At 44.0% G+C, this 18,694-nt stretch overlaps 1 pseudogene; it reads left to right on the top strand.

Annotated features, from left to right (window-relative positions):
* Positions 1 to 18,694, top strand: part of LOC112262425 — a 196,837-nt pseudogene that overhangs the window by 150,864 nt on the left and 27,279 nt on the right.

The following is an 18,694-nucleotide window of genomic DNA, read 5'->3' as shown; positions in this document are numbered from 1 at the left end:
ATAGGGAAGGCTTCCATAACTGTTTTGCTATTGGATGCAATCTTGTGTAGTTTCATGTTGGACTCCGCCAACATTGCTTGTGTTTTTCTTAGAATGTTGATAGTTTCTTCTGTAGTAGCTACTGATGTCAGACCATCATCGACGTAGAAGTTCCTCACTACATATTGCTTGGGTTCTGACCCATGTTCCTTCTCACCCTGTAGCGCTGCTCGTCTCATGCAGTAGATGGCTATGGCTGGTGAAGGGCTGTTCCCAAATACATGCACTTTCATCCTGTACTCGGTTATGTTTCTTTCTGGGTTGTTGTCTTCATACCAGAGAAACCTTAAGTGATCTCTGTGATCCTCACGTACACCAAAACAGTAAAACATTTGTTGCACATCTGCTGTTAGTGCAATGCAATCCTTGCGGAAACGCATTAGGACACCCAAGAGTGTGTTGTTTAAGTCTGGACCACTGAGCAGAACATCATTAAGTGACACGCCTTGACACTTAGCACTGGAGTCAAATACTACTCGTATTTGTTCAGGCTTTTGTGGATGGTAAACACCAAATATGGGCAGATACCAACGTTCTTTGTCTCCCTCTAGTGGCTGTGAAGGTTCGGCTTGGTCGTTATCCAGCATCTTTTGCATGAAGTCAATAAAATGACGCTTCATGTCAGGCTTTTTGTCTAAAGTCCTGCGAAGTGATGTGAGACGGTTCATGGCCTGCTCCCTGTTATTAGGAAGGCGACGTCTAGTGGGGCGAAAGGGTAGTGGAGCCACCCAGTTGTTTCCATCATCCTGGAAAACCTGTTTGTCCATAATGTCCAAGAAGGCTTTGTCCTCCACTGATGGTGCTGTTTTATCATCGTCTTGTGTTTTGTTGAACACGGAACATCCCAGGCTGTCTGTGTTCACAGTTGTGTTTGGATCTCTCAAGTGCACTGTAGAGGGAGAGATGTGTTTCTGAGCTACGCTGTTGTAGTTCTCTTTTACCTGGATGATGTCAGGGCAAGGGCTCAGATAGGATGTGCGACCATTTTGAAGTATGTTTGTCCTGAACACGTTAACATTGGCTGGTGAGCCGTTCCCAGACAGACCTCACCCACGATGACCCACCCGAGGTCGAGTCGCTGAGCATAAGGAGTGTCGTGGGGCCCATTGATTTGCTCTCGTACCTTGTGTACCCTTAAGATGTCTCGTCCTAAGAGCAGGAGGATGGGAGCGTCTGGGTCCACAGCTGGAATTCTGTCCATAACTGGTTGCAGATGGGGATGATGATACGCAATGTCGGGGGAGGGAATCTCCATCCTATCGTCTGGCATCATATCACACTCTATCAGAGTAGGGAGAGTGAGCTGCATGTGTCCATCTATAGACTCCACAATGAAGTTGACGGCTCTCCTGCCTGAAGTCTGTTACCCCAGAACACATCTTCATGGTGTATGGAGCAGAGTTGTCATTGATGTTGAAGAGACTGAAAAACTCTGTCTTGGCCAGAGATTTGTTTCTCTGTTCATCAAGCACTACATACATTTTGACAGCTTTCTCTCTTTTCCCAGCCGGATAAGCTTTGACTTGGCATATTTTTGAACATGATCTTGGATTGACTGCCTCACCACAGATCTCTGTACACTTTGAGGTGACAGATAGAAGAGCATCGTCACCTTGCTCCCCGCCATGCTCTCTCTCTGCTGTAGAGGTGTCTGTATTTGTAGGGGCTGGGCCTAGATGCAGAGCAGCAAGATGCCTGTCGCTGTCGCACTCAGAGCACTTGATTGAAACCTTACAGTCTTTAGCTCTGTGCTGAGTTGACCCACAACATCGGAAACAAATGCCATTGTCTTTGAGATATGATTTGCGCTCATCTACAGTTTTGTATCTAAACCCACGACACTTTTTAAGAGGATGAGGCTTGTTATGTATTGGGCAGTGATGGTCAGGGTTTTCAACCTTTGTCTTACTGGGTTTGGTTTGGTGGTCTGAGGCCTCAGATGACACATCTGTCTTGTATACAGTCACAGGTGTCTTGCTGCTGTACCTGGCAGGTTTCTCACTTTTCATGGACACCTGGTTAGTTGAGGTGTAGAGGGTGAAGCTGGGGTCATTTCTAATTTTCGCCTGGTTCCTGATGAATCTCGAGAAGAACGAGAATGGTGGGAATGCTACCCGATAGTCCTCCTTATATTTGGATCCCTGTGCTATCCATTTTTCTTGTAAACTGAATGGAAGTTTCTCTACAATAGGGTTTACCCCCCGAGATGTGTCCAGATAAGCGAGGCCTGTAAGGTACCCTTCTACTTTAGCACACTCCAGTTCGAGAAGAATGTCACCTAGTTCTCTTAGTTTGTGATTGTCTTTGTTAGCCAGTTTTGGAAAATCATCAATTCTCTTCAACAGTGCATTCTCGATCACTTCGGGTGTACCATAGCAGTCTTCTAGTCGTTGCCAGACCATGTTAAGCCCTGCTGTTGCGTTGAAAATATGGACAGATCTAATTCTGTTTGCTTGCTCAGACGACTCTGCCCCTAGCCACTTGGTAATTAGATCTAACTCTTCCCTGGCTGATAAATTCAAGTCTCTGATCGCATTGAGAAAGGATGCTTTCCATGCCCAATAATTTTCAGGGCGATCATCAAACTTCAGGAGTACGGAACTCACCATCTCACGTCGTAGGAGGTACTTGGTGAGGTCTGGTGCCACTTGTGACTCAGGGAAGTTGTGTGTGTGTGACTGGAAGTGGGCTTGCTTTCCATTTCCACCATGCTGCTGTTCATTTCTTTTGAACGGAGAGTCTCTGCTCATGTTCTGTTGTTTGCTACTTTCTGGATTATGGCATGTAGCTGGGTCAACACTAAGCTCTTGTTTCTCCACTTCAAATGGAAGTTCAGCAAAGTAGGGCCTAGCATGTTGTTGCACATACTCACATGTACGTTGGACTGGACTTAAGGCCTGTGTCCCTGGGTCTAGTTCTTTGCGAAGCTCTCTGCATTCTGATCCTACAACTTCTTCAAAGGCTGCAGCTTCAGCCAACGCAGCAGCAGCTGCTCTCTCAACTTGGAGAACATATAAACTTGCCTCGAGGTCAGCTTTTTGCTTCAACAAGAAGCAAAAAAGAAACAAAACCACCGTGTGTGGTTATTCCTGAGCTTGAGCCCGATGTGATGATGTTTTTTCACTATTCTGCCCTTGAGTTGCGTTCCCATGCAAAACTAGACAGATAGCTAACAACTAAGTCTTCAATAAAACTCCCAAGGCGTGACTTTTCTTGAATGAATATATTGAAAACGTTTATGTTGTGAAACTGCAAAATACAGAAAAGAATATACTTTAGTATTCAATTCACACCGACATACTGTAGCTGTACATTAAACATTTGAAGTTGCATAAAAACAAAGCACGCGCTAAGGTACCATGAATCTGGCATGATGCCAAACCATATAGCTAATTGTTAACCATATGGTAATTGGCTCCTTTCATTACTCTAATAATGTATAACCATCTATGTAGAATAACAAAGCATATTACACTAGAAACAGTAACAAAACTACAGTATTGTATATTTTACAATTCGTTTGCATGACGCATGAGCAAAGTAATACAGCTAACGACATACATGAAAGGCATTGCAATTTGTGAGTAAATGCAACCAACATTGATATGTAAGCAACTCTATCAATAACAAGATTATCATCATTAGCTAAATGCTTGAATCGAACTTACAAACAAATATTTTTCCAAGGCTGAAGCGTGACAAGAAATAACTACATTGAAAGACCTGCACCGTAGCGTTGTTTGTAGCTGCTTCTATGCGTGCAAAACAAATTCTGTACTTCCTGTTTGCGTCGTCTTTCTAAGTACCAGAAAGCGCCACTAGGGGGCAAATAACACCATTGAACACAATGAAAATCCAATTTAACCATTGTAATAAAATAATCTGTTACCTTCTAACAGGATGGCAGCACACTACCAAATACTAATTGAGTGTATGTAAACTTCGGACCCACTGGGAATGTGGGTCAGAAGGCCGTGTCGCTAGCGTAGTGGCAGCTTCCCTGTTCCATCTACTGTTGCCCCCTGGACACTATGATCACTTGGCTACATAGCTGATGCCTGCTGGACTGTCCATTAATCACGGTACTCCATTCTGTTTATTAATTTTTTTATCTGTCGGCCCCAGCCGCGAACTCAGGCTCTGTGTGTAGTTAATCCGACCCTCTCTGCCTAGTCATCGCCATTTTACCTGCTGCTGTTTTGTTAGCTGATTAGCTGTTGTTGTCTCACCTGTTGCTTTAGCTATCTCTCCCAATCAACACCTGCGATTACTTTATGCCTCGCTGTATGTCTCTCTCAAATGTCAATATGCCTTGTATACTGTTGTTCAGGTTAGTTATCATTGTTTTAGTTTACAATGGAGCCCCTAGTTCCACTCTTCATACCTCTGATACCTCCTTTGTCCCACCTCCCACACATGCAGTGACCTCACCCTTTACAACCAGCATGTCCAGAGATACAACCTCTCTTATCATCACCCAGTGCCTGGGCTTACCTCCGCTGTACCCACACCTCACCATACCCCTGTCTGCGCATTATGCCCTGAATATATTCTACCACGCCCAGAAATCTGCTCCTTTTATTCTTTGTCCCCAACGATCTAGGCGACCAGTTTTGATAGCCTTTAGCAGCACCCTCAACCTACTCCTCCTCTGTTCCGCGGGTGATGTGGAGGTAAACCCAGGCCCTGCATGTCCCCAGGCACCCTCATTTATTGAGTTCTGTGATCAAAAAAGGTATGGTTTCATGCATGTCAACATCAGAAGCCTCCTCCCTAAGTTTGTTTTACTCACTGCTTTAGCACACTCTGCCAACCCTGATGTCCTTGCTGTGTCTGAATCCTGGCTTAAGAAGGCCACCAAAAATTCTGAGATTTCCATACCCAACTATAACATTTTCCGTCAAGACAGAACTGCCAAAGGGGGGGGAGTTGCATTCTACTGCAGAGATAGCCTGCAAAGTAATGTCATACTTTCCAGGTCCATACCCAAACAGTTCGAACTTCTAATTTTAAAAATTAATCTCTCACTGTTGCCGCCTGCTACCGACCCCCCTCAGCTCCCAGCTGTACCCTGGACACCATTTGTGAATTGATCTCCCCCATCTAGCTTCAAAGTTTGTTCTGTTAGGTGACCTAAACTGGGATATGCTTAACACCCCGGCAGTCCTACAATCTAAGCTAGATGCTCTCAATCTCACACAAATCATCAAGGAACCCACCAGGTACAACCCTAAATCTGTAAACAAGGGCACCCTCATAGACGTTATCCTGACCAACTGACCCTCCAAATACACCTCCGCTGTCTTCAATCAGGATCTCAGCGATCACTGCCTCATTGCCTGAATCCGCTACGGGTCCGCAGTCAAACGACCACCCCTAATCAATGTCAAACGCTCCCTAAAAAACTTCTACGAGCAGGCCTTTCTAATCGACCTGGCACGGGTATCCTGGAAGGATATTGACCTCATCCCGTCAGTTGAGGATGCCTGGTCATTCTTTAAAAGTAACTTCCTCACCATCTTAGATAAGCATGCTCCGTTCAAAAAATGCAGAACTAAGAACAGATATAGCCCCTGGTTCACTCCAGACCTGACTGCCCTCGACCAGCACAAAAACATCCTGTGGCGGACTGCAATAGCATCGAATAGTCCCAGCCTTATGCAACTGTTCAGGGAAGTCAGGAACCAATACACGCAGCCAGTCAGGAAAGCAAAGGCCAGCTTTTTCAAGCAGAAATTTCTGTGGCTCTAACTCCAAAAAGTTCTGGGACACTGTAAAGTCCATGGAGAACAAGAGCACCTCCTCCCAGCTTCCCACTGCACTGAGGCTAGGTAACACGGTCACCATCGATAAACTCATGATAATTGAAAACTTCAACAAGCATTTCTCAACGGCTGGCCATGCCTTCCTCCTGGCTACTCCAACAGCCCCCCCCAGCTACTCGCCCAAGCCTCCCCAGCTTCTCCTTTACCGAAATCCAGATAGCAGATGTTCTGAAAGAGCTGCAAAACCTGGACCCGTACAAATCAGCTGGGCTTGACAATCTGGACCCTCTATTTCTGAAACTATCCGCCGCCATTGTGCAACCCCTATTACCAGCCTGTTCAACCTCTCTTTCATATCGTCTGAGATCCCCAAGGACTGGAAAGCTGCCGCAGTCATCCTCCTCTTCAAAGGGGGAGACACCCTGGACCCAAACTGTTACAGACCTATATCCATCCTACCCTGCCTATCTAAGGTCTTCGAAAGCCAAGTCAACAAACAGATCACTGACCATCTCGAATCCCACCGTACGTTCTCCACTGTGCAATCTGGTTTCCGAGCCAGTCACGGGTGCACCTCAGCCACGCTCGAGGTACTATATCATAACTGCCGTCGATAAAAGACAGTACTGTGCAGTCGTCTTCATCGACCTGGCCAAGGCTTTCGACTCTGTCAATCACCATATTCTTTACCGGCAGACTCAGTAGCCTCGGTTTTTCTAATGACTGCCTTGACTGGTTCACCAACTACTTTGCAGACAGAGTTCAGTGTGTCAAATCGGAGGGCATGTTGTCCGGTCCTCTAGCAGTCTCTATGGGGATGCCACAGGGTTCAATTCTCGGGCCGACTCTTTTCTCTGTATTTATCAATGATGTTGCTCTTGCTGCGGGCGATTCCCTGATCCACCTCTAGAGACGACACCAATCTGTATACTGCTGGACCTTCCTTGGACATGGTGCTATCTAACCTCCAAACAAGCTTCAATGCCATACAACACTCCTTCCGTGGCCTCCAACTGCTCTTAAACGCTAGTAAAACCAAATGCATGCTTTTCAACCGTTTGCTGCCTGCACCAGCACGCCCGACTAGCATCACCACCCTGGATGGTTCCGACCTAGAATATGTGGACATCTATAAGTACCTAGGTGTCTGGCTAGACTGTAAACTCTCCTTCCAGACTCATATCAAACATCTTCAATCCAAAATCAAATCTAGAATCGGCTTTTTATTTCGCAACAAAGCCTCCTTCACTCACGCCGCCAAACTTACCCTAGTAAAACTGACAATCCTACCGATCCTCGACTTCGGCAATGTCATCTACAAAATAGCTTCCAATACTCTACTCAGCAAACTGGATGCAGTTTATCACAGTGCCATCCGCTTTGTTACTAAAGCACCTTATACCACCCACCACTGCGACCTGCATGCTCTAGTCGGCTGGCCCTCGCTACATATTCGTCGCCAGACCCACTGGCTCCAGGTCATCTACAAGTCCATGCTAGGTAAAGCTCCGCCTTATCTCAGTTCACTGGTCACGATGGCAACACCCACCCGTAGCACGCGCTCCAGCAGGTGTATCTCACTGATCATCCCTAAAGCCAGCACCTCATTTGGCCGCATTTCCTTCCAGTTCTCTGCTGCCTGTGACTGGAACGAATTGCAAAAATCGTTGAAGTTGGAGACTTTTATCTCCCTCACCAACTTTAAACATCTGCTATCTGAGCAGCTAACCGGTCGCTGCAGCTGTACATAGTCCATCGGTAAATAGCCCACCCAATTTACCTACCTCATCCCCATACTGTTTTTATTTATTTACTTTTCTGATCTTTTGCACACCAGTATCTTTACCTGCAGATGACCATCTGATCATTTATCACTCCAGTGTTAATCTGCTAAACTGTGTTGTTGTCTGTTCACACTGCTATGTTTTATCTTGGCCAGGTCACAGTTGTAAATGAGAACTTGTTCTCAACTAGCCTACCTGGTTAAATAAAGGTGAAATATATATGTATTTTAAATGTAATGAAAGAAATAAAAGCTGAAATAAATCATTCTCTCTACTATTATTCTGACATTTCACATTCTTAAAATCAAGTGTTGATCCTAACTGACCTAAGACAGGGAATTTTTAGTAGGATTAAATGTCAGGAATTGTGCAAAACTGCGTTTAAATGTATTTGGCTAACGTTTATATTATGTTTAACTTCCTACTTCAACTGTACATGCACGATGCAAACGGAGAGCACGTAAGGCATAAGAAAATGATAAACAAGAATGTGTTGTGAAAACTGCAGCGCATGATGCCATCATATTTAATTCGACATGCCAGTATCTCAACTCGTGTTCCTGAAATACAAAAAAAAGAAGAAGAACATAAAGAGATAGATGATACATAGCCAGTGTCTGGGGCTGAGAGTGTGTGTGTGTGCTTGCGTGTGCGTGCATACCCAGGTTTCCGTTAGGAAAATGTTTTTGGCTGGCAGCATTTTAATTTACCGAACGTTTAAGTAATTTACCGGACCCATATGCATTGGGTACGTAAACTGATTAGGGCTTCACCCACAGTGCTCAGAATGACAGAAATTACATTTTAATTATGGTAATTCACCTTAACAGAACATGGAACTCCAGGACGCAATGGCTTGCATCCTTCCTGTCGAATTGTGATGAGCAATTTGAAGATGTTAGAATAACTGTCCACGTTTACTTTTCCTCAGCCAACAAGAGAGTAATCACTAGCCTACAGGGCCTTGAAAAAGTACTTGCCTCCTTTCTGATATTCTATATTTTTGATGCTGAATGTTATCAAATCTCCAACCGAAACCAAATATTAGATCAAGGGAACCTGAATTTACAAATAACTAAAAATATAGATACTTATTTTATTTAATTAATTAACAAAGATATGCAACACCCAATTTCCTTGTGTTAATTCTTGCGACTAGCAAACCCGTATCCGGGAGCGTAATCATAGCCTCAAACGCATTAGCATAACGCAACGTTTCCTATTCATGAAAATTGCAAATGAAATGAAATAAATATATTCAAACACAAGCTTAGCCTTTTGTTAACAACACTGTCATCTCAGATTTTCTAAATATACGTTACAGCCAACGCTAGACAAGCATTTGTGTAAGTTTATCATGGCATAATGCTATGCTAGGCTCTGCTGGCAGCAGGCAACATTTTCACGAAAATAAGAAAAGCAACCAAATTAAATCATTTACCTAAGAACTTCAGATGCTTTCACTCAGGAGACTCCCAGTTAGATAGCAAATGTTCCTTTTTTCTTTTTGTAGGCGAAAAAGCTCCCGTTTGTTCATCATGCTTGGCTGAGAAATCGACCGAAAAATACTTAAACTATAACGCCAAACTTTTTTCAAAATTAGCTACACTTCCATCGACAGAAACACGGCAAACGTTGTTTAGGATCCAGCCTCAAGGTGTTTTTAACAAATATATTCGATAATATATCCGTCGTGGCAGTTGGTTTCTCATAAGAAGCGATTGGAAAAATGGCTACCTCAGTATTTTACGCAAGATTTTCTGCGGGAGACACCATGTGACCACTCGCTATATATGGTCCCTTACAGCCATTCTCCAATGGAAATGCCTAAAAAGACGTCACAATGCTGTAGACACCTTGGGGAATGCGTGGAAAATGTAAGCTCATTCGTAGCTCATTCGCAGCCATATAAGGAGTCATTGGCATGAGGCGGTGTCAAAAAATGCGGCACTTCCTGATTGGATTTTTATCTGGGTTTCGCCTGTAACATCAGTTCTGTGGCACTCACAGACAATATCTTTGCAGTTTTGGAAACGTCAGAGTGTTTTCTTTCCAAAGCTGTCAATTATATGCATAGTCGAGCATCTTTTCGTGACAAAAAACTGGAATGTTTTTCATCCAAAAATGAAACACTGCCCCCAGAGTTTCAAGAGGTTAAAATGTAATTGCCCCATTATACTCAATAACTGGTTGTGCCACCTTTAGCTGCAATGACTGCAGCTAAATGCTTATTTTAGTTGTTGATCAGTCTCTCATGTCCCTGTGGAGGAATTTTGGCCCACTCTTGCATGCAGAACTATTTTAACTCAGCGACATTTGTGGATTTCCAAGCATGAACTACTTGTTTCAAGTCCTGCCACACCATCTCAATTGGGATTAGGTCTGGACTAGGCCAAATTCCTTCAACTAGGCTACATCCCCCAACATTTTAAAAGCAATGAGGCTTATGCAACAGATCAGAACAATAAGCTTAAAATGTTGATAAACTATTATTTATTCACATTATAAGCGCAGGAATGCACACAAGACAGTAGGCTACGTTCCATAATGCAATTAGCTGAAAACACTGTTGTCAAAAGCGCACTGCACATGTGTTCGGTTTCATGAGACAAAGATGAAAATATCCGTTAGAAATGTAGAAAGAGGGGCTATAAAGATGCAACAACACTAGCATGCGTTGCTAATATGACTAGGATAGTTCCTTTGGCTACTGGACAATAAAAGACATTTGAAAACCAATAGAACATAAGAAAAATAGGCTACTGGTTTCAATGGCATATGGAAGTCTTTAGAAAATAATTGCCTGCATGTTTGGTTAGATTTTGGCTAGGCTACTCAGCATTTAACACCATAGTACCCTCCAAACTCGTCATCAAGCTCGCCCTGTGCAACTGGGTACTGGACTTCCTGACTTGCCGCCCCCAGGTGGTGAGGGTAGGTAACAACATCTCCACCACGCTGACCCTCAACACTGAGGCCCCACAAGGGTGCGTTCTGAGCCCTCTCCTGTACTCCCTGTTCACCCACGACTGTGTGGCCACGCACGCCTCCAACTCAATCATCAAGTTTGCGGACGACACAACAGTGGTAGGCTTGATTACCAACAACGACGAGACGGGCTACAGGGAGGAGGTGAGGGCCCTCGGAGTGTGGTGTCAGGAAAATAACCTCACACTCAACGTCAACAAAACAAAGGAGATGATTGTGGACTTTAGGAAACAGCAGAGGGAACACCCCCCTATCCACATCGATGGAACAGTAGTGGAGAGGGTAGTAAGTTTTAAGTTCCTCAGCGTACACATCACAGACAAACTGAATTGGTCCACCCACACAGACAGCATCGTGAAGAAGGCGCAGCAGCACCTCTTCAACCTCAGGAGGCTGAAGAAATTCGGCTTGTCATCAAAAGCACAAACTTCTACAGATGCACAATCGAGAGCATCCTGTCGGGCTGTATCACTGCCTGGTACGGCAACTGCTCCGCCCACAACCGTAATGCTCTCCAGAGGGTAGTGAGGTCTGCACAATGCATCACCAGCACTAACATTGAGTGGCTGCTGCCAACACACTGACTCAACTCCAGCCACTTTAATAATGGGAATTGATGTAAAATATATCACTAGCCACTTTAAACAATGCTACTTAATATAATGTTTACACACCCTACATTATTCATCTCATATGTCTACGTATATACTGTACTCTATATCATCTACTGCATCTTTATGTAATACATGTATCACTAGCCACTTTGAACTATGCCACTTTGTTTACATACTCATCTCATATGTATATACTGTACTCGATACCATCTACTGCATCTTGCCTATGCCGCTCTGTACCATCACTCATTCATATATCTTTATGTACGTATTCTTTATCACTTTACACTTGTGTGTATAAGGTAGCAGTTTTGGAATTGTTAGTTAGATTATTTCGTTGGTTATTACTGCATTGTCGGAACTAGAAGCACAAGCATTTCGCTACACTCGCATTATCATCTGCTAACCATGTGTATGTGACAAATAAAATTTGATTTGATTTGAAGCAAGGTAAGACATGCCTCATAATATGTAGCAAAACATTCAGGTTTCAGACAATTAAGTATATGTTTTCAATATGCATACTGCCTCCAGCTCATTACAATGTGGTGTGTGACGCGCTGAAGCCTGCCAGTAGTTACCTATGCACTTGAATCGGAAGTGCGCTTCAATTACCAGTTGAAATTAAATCATGGCCATCTAAACTGTTTTAAACACACGATTGTGTGTTTAAAATAAAGACAAAATGTACGCTCACCACGTTGCACCTTGGTCCTCTTCTTTTAATGGCTGTGACTTTTTCACTTTTAATGCATTTGAGCCCCTCTGTTGTGACAAGGTAGGGGTGGTACACAGAAGATAGCCCTATTTGGTAAAATACCAAGTTCATATTATGGCAAGAACAGCTCAAATGAGCAACAAAATGATACTCCATCATTACTTTAAGACATGATGGTCAGTCAATCCGGAAAATGTTTGAACTTTCAAAGTTTCTTCAAGTGCAAAAACCATAGAATTCAAGGCACACTTAACCAGCATGGCTACCACAGCATTCTACTGCGATATGCCATCCGATCTGGTTTGCCCTTAGTGAAACTACCATTTGTTTTTCAACAGGACAATGACCCAACACACCTCCAGGCAGTGTTAGGGCTATTTGACCAAGAAGGAGAGTGATGAAGTGCTGCATCAGATGACCTGGCCTCCACAATCACCTGATCTCAACCCAATTGAGATGGTTTGGGATGAGTTGGACCATAGAGTGAAGGAAAAGCAGCCAACAAGTGCTCAGCATATGTGTGAACTCCTTCAAGACTCTTGGAAAAGCATTCCAGGTGAAGCTGGTTCAGAGAATTTCAAGAGTGTGCAAAGCTGTCATCAAGGCAAAGGGTGCTTACTTTGACGAATCTCAAGTATAAAATATTTATTGATTTGTTTAACACTTTTTTGGTTACTACATGATTCCATATGTGTTATTTCAAAGTTTTCATGTCTTCACTCTTACTCTACAATGTAGAAAATAGTACAAATAAAGAAAAACCATTGAAATGAGTCGTTGTGTCCAAACTTCTGACTGGTACTGTATGTATGTATGTATGTATGTACGTATGCGCGCATATATAAGTATGATAATTGTATTTGGATACAGCGAATACAGGGTTTTATAAGCCCATGTGGGCCGGGCATCATGAGGAGGCATGACAAAATAAATCACATCAAAATATACATGAGTTTGTGTGTGCGTATGCTCGTGTGTGTCGGGCAAAGTGTTAGGTATGTACATCCCCTCTCCTGACCCCAGGCCTCCCTCCAGCCTGCCTGGTCTGGATGTTTGTGCTCGGATGAATCTCTGGAGATGTTTTTTTACGAGTGCACGCCCCGTCACACCAGGTTAAGGCGCCTCTTCCCCCTCTATCTCTCTCTCTTCATCCCTTCTCTCCCTCAAATATCCTCACTCTCTCTGTCTCCCCCCTGTCCTTGTCTCCCTTTTTTTCCTATTATTATTAATTTTTTTTACTTCTTCCCGGTTTCTTCTGTCCTCCATTTTTCTCTCTCTCTCCCTTTTACCTTCTCATTATCTCTCACTGTCTCTCTCTCTAGCTGTCTCCCTGTGTCTCTCTCTCCATGTATCCCTGTCTCCCTTTTTGTCCTCTTTGATCTCTAGCTCTCTGTTTCTCCTTTCCTCCATCTTTCTCTCCCCTCATTTCTCTCTGTCCCGACCCTCTCTTCCTCTACAGATGTGTTCAGATGTGCTGTGACAGGCTACCCTATCCACCTTCCCTACAGGGCCAACCTCTCCCCCACATGGCTTAGTAATACATAGAAATCAGTCCATAATCACACACTTTAACCAGGGCACACTTTAGCCAAGTCTAGGACAAAAAGACTTCTCAACAGTTTTTACCCCCAAGCCATAAGACTCCTGAACAGATGATCAAATGGCTACCCGGACTATTTGCATTGTGTGCCCCCCCTCCCCCCACCAACCCCTCTTTTACCCTGCTGCTACTCTCTGTTTATCATATACACATAGTCACTTTAACTATACATTCATGTACATACTACCTCTATTGGACCGACCAACCAGTGCCCCCGCACATTGGCTAACCGGGCTATCTGCATTGTGTCCCGCCACTCATCACCTGCCAACCCCTCTTTTACGCTACTGCTACTCTCTGTTCACCATATATGCATGGTCACTTTAACCATATCTACATGTACATACTACCTAAATCAGCCTGACTAACTGGTGTCTGTATGCTACTGTTATAGCCTCGCAACTGTATATAACCTCGCTCCTGTTATTTTTCCCTCTTTTTCACTGTTGTTTTTATTTCTTTACTACTTACCTATTGCTCACCTAATACCTTTTATGCGCTGTTGGTTAGAGCCTGTAAGTAAGCATTTCACTGTAAGGTCTACCTGTTGTATTCGGCGCACGTGACAAATAAACTTTGATTTGATTTGATCTAGTTAGTCCCCTGCACTCTCCACACTCTACGTTGAAGTACCCTCTGATCGTGCAAAATAGCACCAGAGTCTATATCATTGGTCAGTTGATTCAGGAAATTGATTCAGGAAGTGATTCCAACTGCAATTACAGAATTGTGCCATATTTTTTTCCAATGAGGATGAGAATACCAACAATCAAGAGGAGAAACATGCCCACTCAGCTGTGTGTGTGTGTGTGTGTGTGTGTGTGTGTGTGTGTGTGTGTGTGTGTGTGTGTGTGTGTGTGTGTGTGTGTGTGTGTGTGTGTGTGTGTGTGTGTGTGTGTGTGTGTGTGTCTAGCACGTGACCTGGTCTGGCACATGACCTTGCCCATGTGCTGGACCAGGCTGCAGTGGCATTCAGGGTCCTCCTTCGCCAGTTGAGTGAGGAGGGTGGACAGAAGGAGGCTAAAGGCATGAAAGAAGAGAGTGGAAAGGGGGGACCGTGTGGTGCTGGGGGGAGGAGAGATGGAGCAGAGAGGGCTGCACAGCAGACCTTACTATAATATTAACAGTGCGTTCAGAAAGTATTCAGAGGCCTTGGCTTTTTCCACATTTTGTAATGTTACAGCCTTATTCTAAAATGGATTAAATACAAAAATGTCCTCATCAATCAACATCCTGATCAATCTACACACAATTACCCCTTAATGACAATACAAAAACAGTTTTGTAAATGTATTAAAAATAAAATACAGAAATACCTTATTTAAATAAGCTATGAGACTCGAAATTGAGCTCAGGTGTATTCTTTTTCCATTGATCATCCTTGAGATGTTTCTACAAATTGATTGGAGTCCACCTGTGGTAAATTCAATTGATTGGACATGATTTGGAAAGGCACACACCTGTCTATATAAGGTCCCACAGTTGACAGTGCAAAAACCAAGCTCTGAGGTCGAAGGAATTGTCAGGATTGAGCAATCGGGGAAGAAGGGCCTTGGCCAGGGAGGTGACAAAGAACCCGATGGTCACTCTGACATAGCTCTAGAGTTCCTCTGTGGAGATGGGAGAACCTTCCAGATGGACAACCATCTCTGCACCACTCCACCAATCAGGCCTTTATGGTAGAGTGGCCAGACTGAAGCCACTCCTCAGTAAAGGGACATGACAGCCTGCTTGTTGTTTGCCAATAGGCACCTATAGGACTCTCAGACCATGACAAACAAGATTCTCTGGTCTGATGAAACCAAGATTGAAGTCGTTGGCCTGAATGCCAAGTGTCACGTCTGGAGGAAACCTGGCACCATCCCTACGGTGAAGCATGGTGGTGGCAGCATCATGCTGTCAAACCAAATCAAATTGTATTGGTCACACATGTGTTTAGCAGATGTTATTGTGGGTGTAGTGTTTTTTGCTCCAACTTTGGCCTTCCTGTTGCTCCTTCTTCACCACAGTGCCTGTGTGGGTGTACCATTTCAGTTTATAAGTGATGTGTACTCCAAGGAACCAGAAGTTTTACACCTTCTCCACTGTGGTCTTGTCGATTTGGATAGGGGGGTGCTCCCTCTGCTGTTTCCTGAAGTCCACGATCAGCTCCTTTGTTTTGTTGACGTTGAGTGAGAGGTTATTTTCCTGGGGATGTTTTTCAGCGGCAGGGACTGGGAGACTAGTCAGGATCACCGGAAAGATGAACGGAGCAAAGTACCAAGAGATCCTTGATGGAAACCTGCTCCAGAGTGCTCAGGACCTAAGACTGGGGCAACGGTTCACCTTTCAACAGGACAACGACCCTAAGCAAACAGCGATGACAATGCAGGAGTGGCTTCAGGACAAGTCTCTGAATGTTCTTGAGTGGCCCAGCCAGAGCTCGAACCCGATCAAACATCTCTGGAGAGACCTATATATTTATTTATTTCACCTTTATTTAACCAGGTAGGCAAGTTGAGAACAAGTTCAAGATAAAGCAGTTTGACAGGTACAACAACACAGAGTTACACATGGAGTAAAACAAACATACAATCAATAATACAGTAGAAAAATAACGGAGGAGCCAGTTGGATAACTCCCTCGTGCAGATAACGTCGGTAGTACAGTCGTGAAGGCCCGGTGGGGCTCCGCATCGGCAGTAAAACGGGTCCGGATAGGTGATTGTAGCCCAGGAGTGGTTGATGGAACTCTTCAGATGGCTAGCTCCGGAATAATTGAAGTTTGCTCCGTACCGACGTAAGCCAATAGTCACACGGATAGCAACTAGCTAACTGCGAGATCCAGGTGTAAATGTTCAGAGCTTTCGGTTGAAATCCTGGGATATGGAGAGAAAAATAGGTCCGGTATATCGCGTTGTACAAAACTATCGCGTTGTCCAAAACTGCCGATAGCTGATGATCATCAACCGTGGTTAGCTGAACACTAACGTTGGCTAGCTTCTGGATAGCTTCTGGCTAGCTTCTGGCTAGCTTCTGGTTAGCTCCTGGTTAGCTCCTGGTTAGCTTCTGGTTAGCTCCTGGTTAGCTTCTATTGTGGATTTGAGATTTGAGGTAAATAATACTTTTTTATTTTTTATGGGTGAGGCGGGTTGCAGGAGAATGTTTTGAAGTTGAGTTTTTGGAAAATAAAATATATAAAAGATATGCAAAGAAAGATGTAAATGTATATATATACATGGGACACGACAAGATGAGGACAAAGGACGTCTGACTTATGCCATCTTGGACATTAATGTGCAGCGACGCTCCACATCCAACTTGACAGAGCTTGAGAGGATCTGCAGAGAAGAATGTGAGAAACTCCTCAAATACAGGTGTGCCAAGCTTGTAGCGTCATAACCAAGAAGACCCAAGGCTGTAATCACTGCCAAAGGTGCTTTAACAAAGTACTGAGTAGTGTCTGAATACATTGTGATATTTCAGTTGTTGTTTTTTTATACATTTGCAAAACTTTCTAAAAACCTGTTGTTGCTTTGTCATTATGGGGTATTGTGGTGTAGATTGATGAGAAAAAAACAACAATTTAATCAATCAGGGAATATCATTCCGCAGGAGGAGATGGCTGCCGTTTTAAGGGCTCCTAACCAATTGTGCTATTGTGTTTATTCGCTTTATTTGATAAAAAATACACAATGTTTCTGCCACCATCTATGACCGAAAAAGATATCAGGATATCAGAACAGCGATTACTCACCTCGTGCTGGACAAATATATTTTTCTTTAATGAGTCGGAAGCGAAGGATTTACTTCAGACACCGGACAAGGCCCACATCCCCGTCATTCGCATGAAGAAGAGATGGCGATATATGGGTCATAGGTCGTGGTGCCTTGTAAGAATCCGACGGCGAGTGCATAACCCGCCTCTACCATCAGTCCTATTAGCCATCTTGCAATCATTGGATAATAAACCGGATAAGCTCCGATCAAGACTATCCTACCAACAGGACAATTAAAAACGGTAATATCTTATGTTTCACCGAGTCATGGCTGAATGACGGCATGGATAACATACAGCTGGCTGAGTTTTCCGTGCATCGGCAAGATAGAACAGCTGCCTCCGGTAAGATAAGGGGTAGCAGTCTGTGTCTATTTGTCAATAACAGCTGGTGCAAAAAATCGAATATTAATGTAGCCTCTAGGTTTTGCTCGTCTGAGGTACAGTATCTCATGATAAGCTGTAGACCACACTATTTACCAAAAGAGTTTTCATCTATATTTTTTGTAGCTGTCTATTTACCACCACAAACCGATGCTGCAACTAAGACTGCTATCAATGAGCTGTATAAGGCCATAAGTAAACAAGAAAATGCTCATCCAGAGGTGGCGCTCCTAGTGGCCGGGGACTTTAATGCAGGTCAACTTAAATCAGTTTTACCTAGTTTCTACCAGCATGTTACATGTGCAACCAGAGGGAAAAATAACTCCAGACCACCTTTACTCCACACACAGAGACGCGTACAAAGCTCGCCCTTCATTTGGCAGATCTGACCATAACTCTATCCTCCTGATTCCTGCTTACAAGCAAAAACTAAAGCAGGAAGTACCAGTGACTTGCTCAATACCGAAGTGGTCAGATGACACAGATGCTAAGCTACAGGACTGTTTTGCTAGCACAGACTGGAATATGTTCCGGGATTCTTCCGATGGCATTGAGGAGTACACCACATCAGTCGCTGGATTACAGGCAACATTCGGACTGAGCTAAAATGTAGAGGTGCCGCTTTCAAGGAGTGGGACTCTAACCCGAACGCTTATAAGAAATCCCGCTATGCCCTCCGACGAACCTGCCAAGCGTTAATACAGGACTGAGATTGAATCCTACTACACAGGCTCTGACGCTTGTCGGATGTGGCAGGGTTTGCAAACTATTACGGACTACAAAAGGGAAGCACAGCCGAGAGCTGCCCAGTGACACGAGCCTACCAGCTAAATTATTTATATGTGCGCTTCGAGGCAATCAACACTGAAGCATGCATGAGAGCACCAGCTGTTACGACGACTGTGTGATCACGCTCTCCGTAGCCGATGTAAGACCTTTAAGCAGGTCAACATTCACAAGGCCGCAGGGCCAAACGGATTACCAGGACGAGTACTCCGAGCATGCGCTGACCAACTGGCAAGTATCTTCACTGACATTTAACCTGT

This window comes from Oncorhynchus tshawytscha, linkage group LG11 (assembly GCF_018296145.1).
Source record: "Oncorhynchus tshawytscha isolate Ot180627B linkage group LG11, Otsh_v2.0, whole genome shotgun sequence".
NCBI classification, from domain to species: domain Eukaryota; kingdom Metazoa; phylum Chordata; class Actinopteri; order Salmoniformes; family Salmonidae; genus Oncorhynchus; species Oncorhynchus tshawytscha.
Note: the sequence above shows the minus strand (reverse complement) of the source record. Positions and strands in the feature narration are given on the sequence as shown.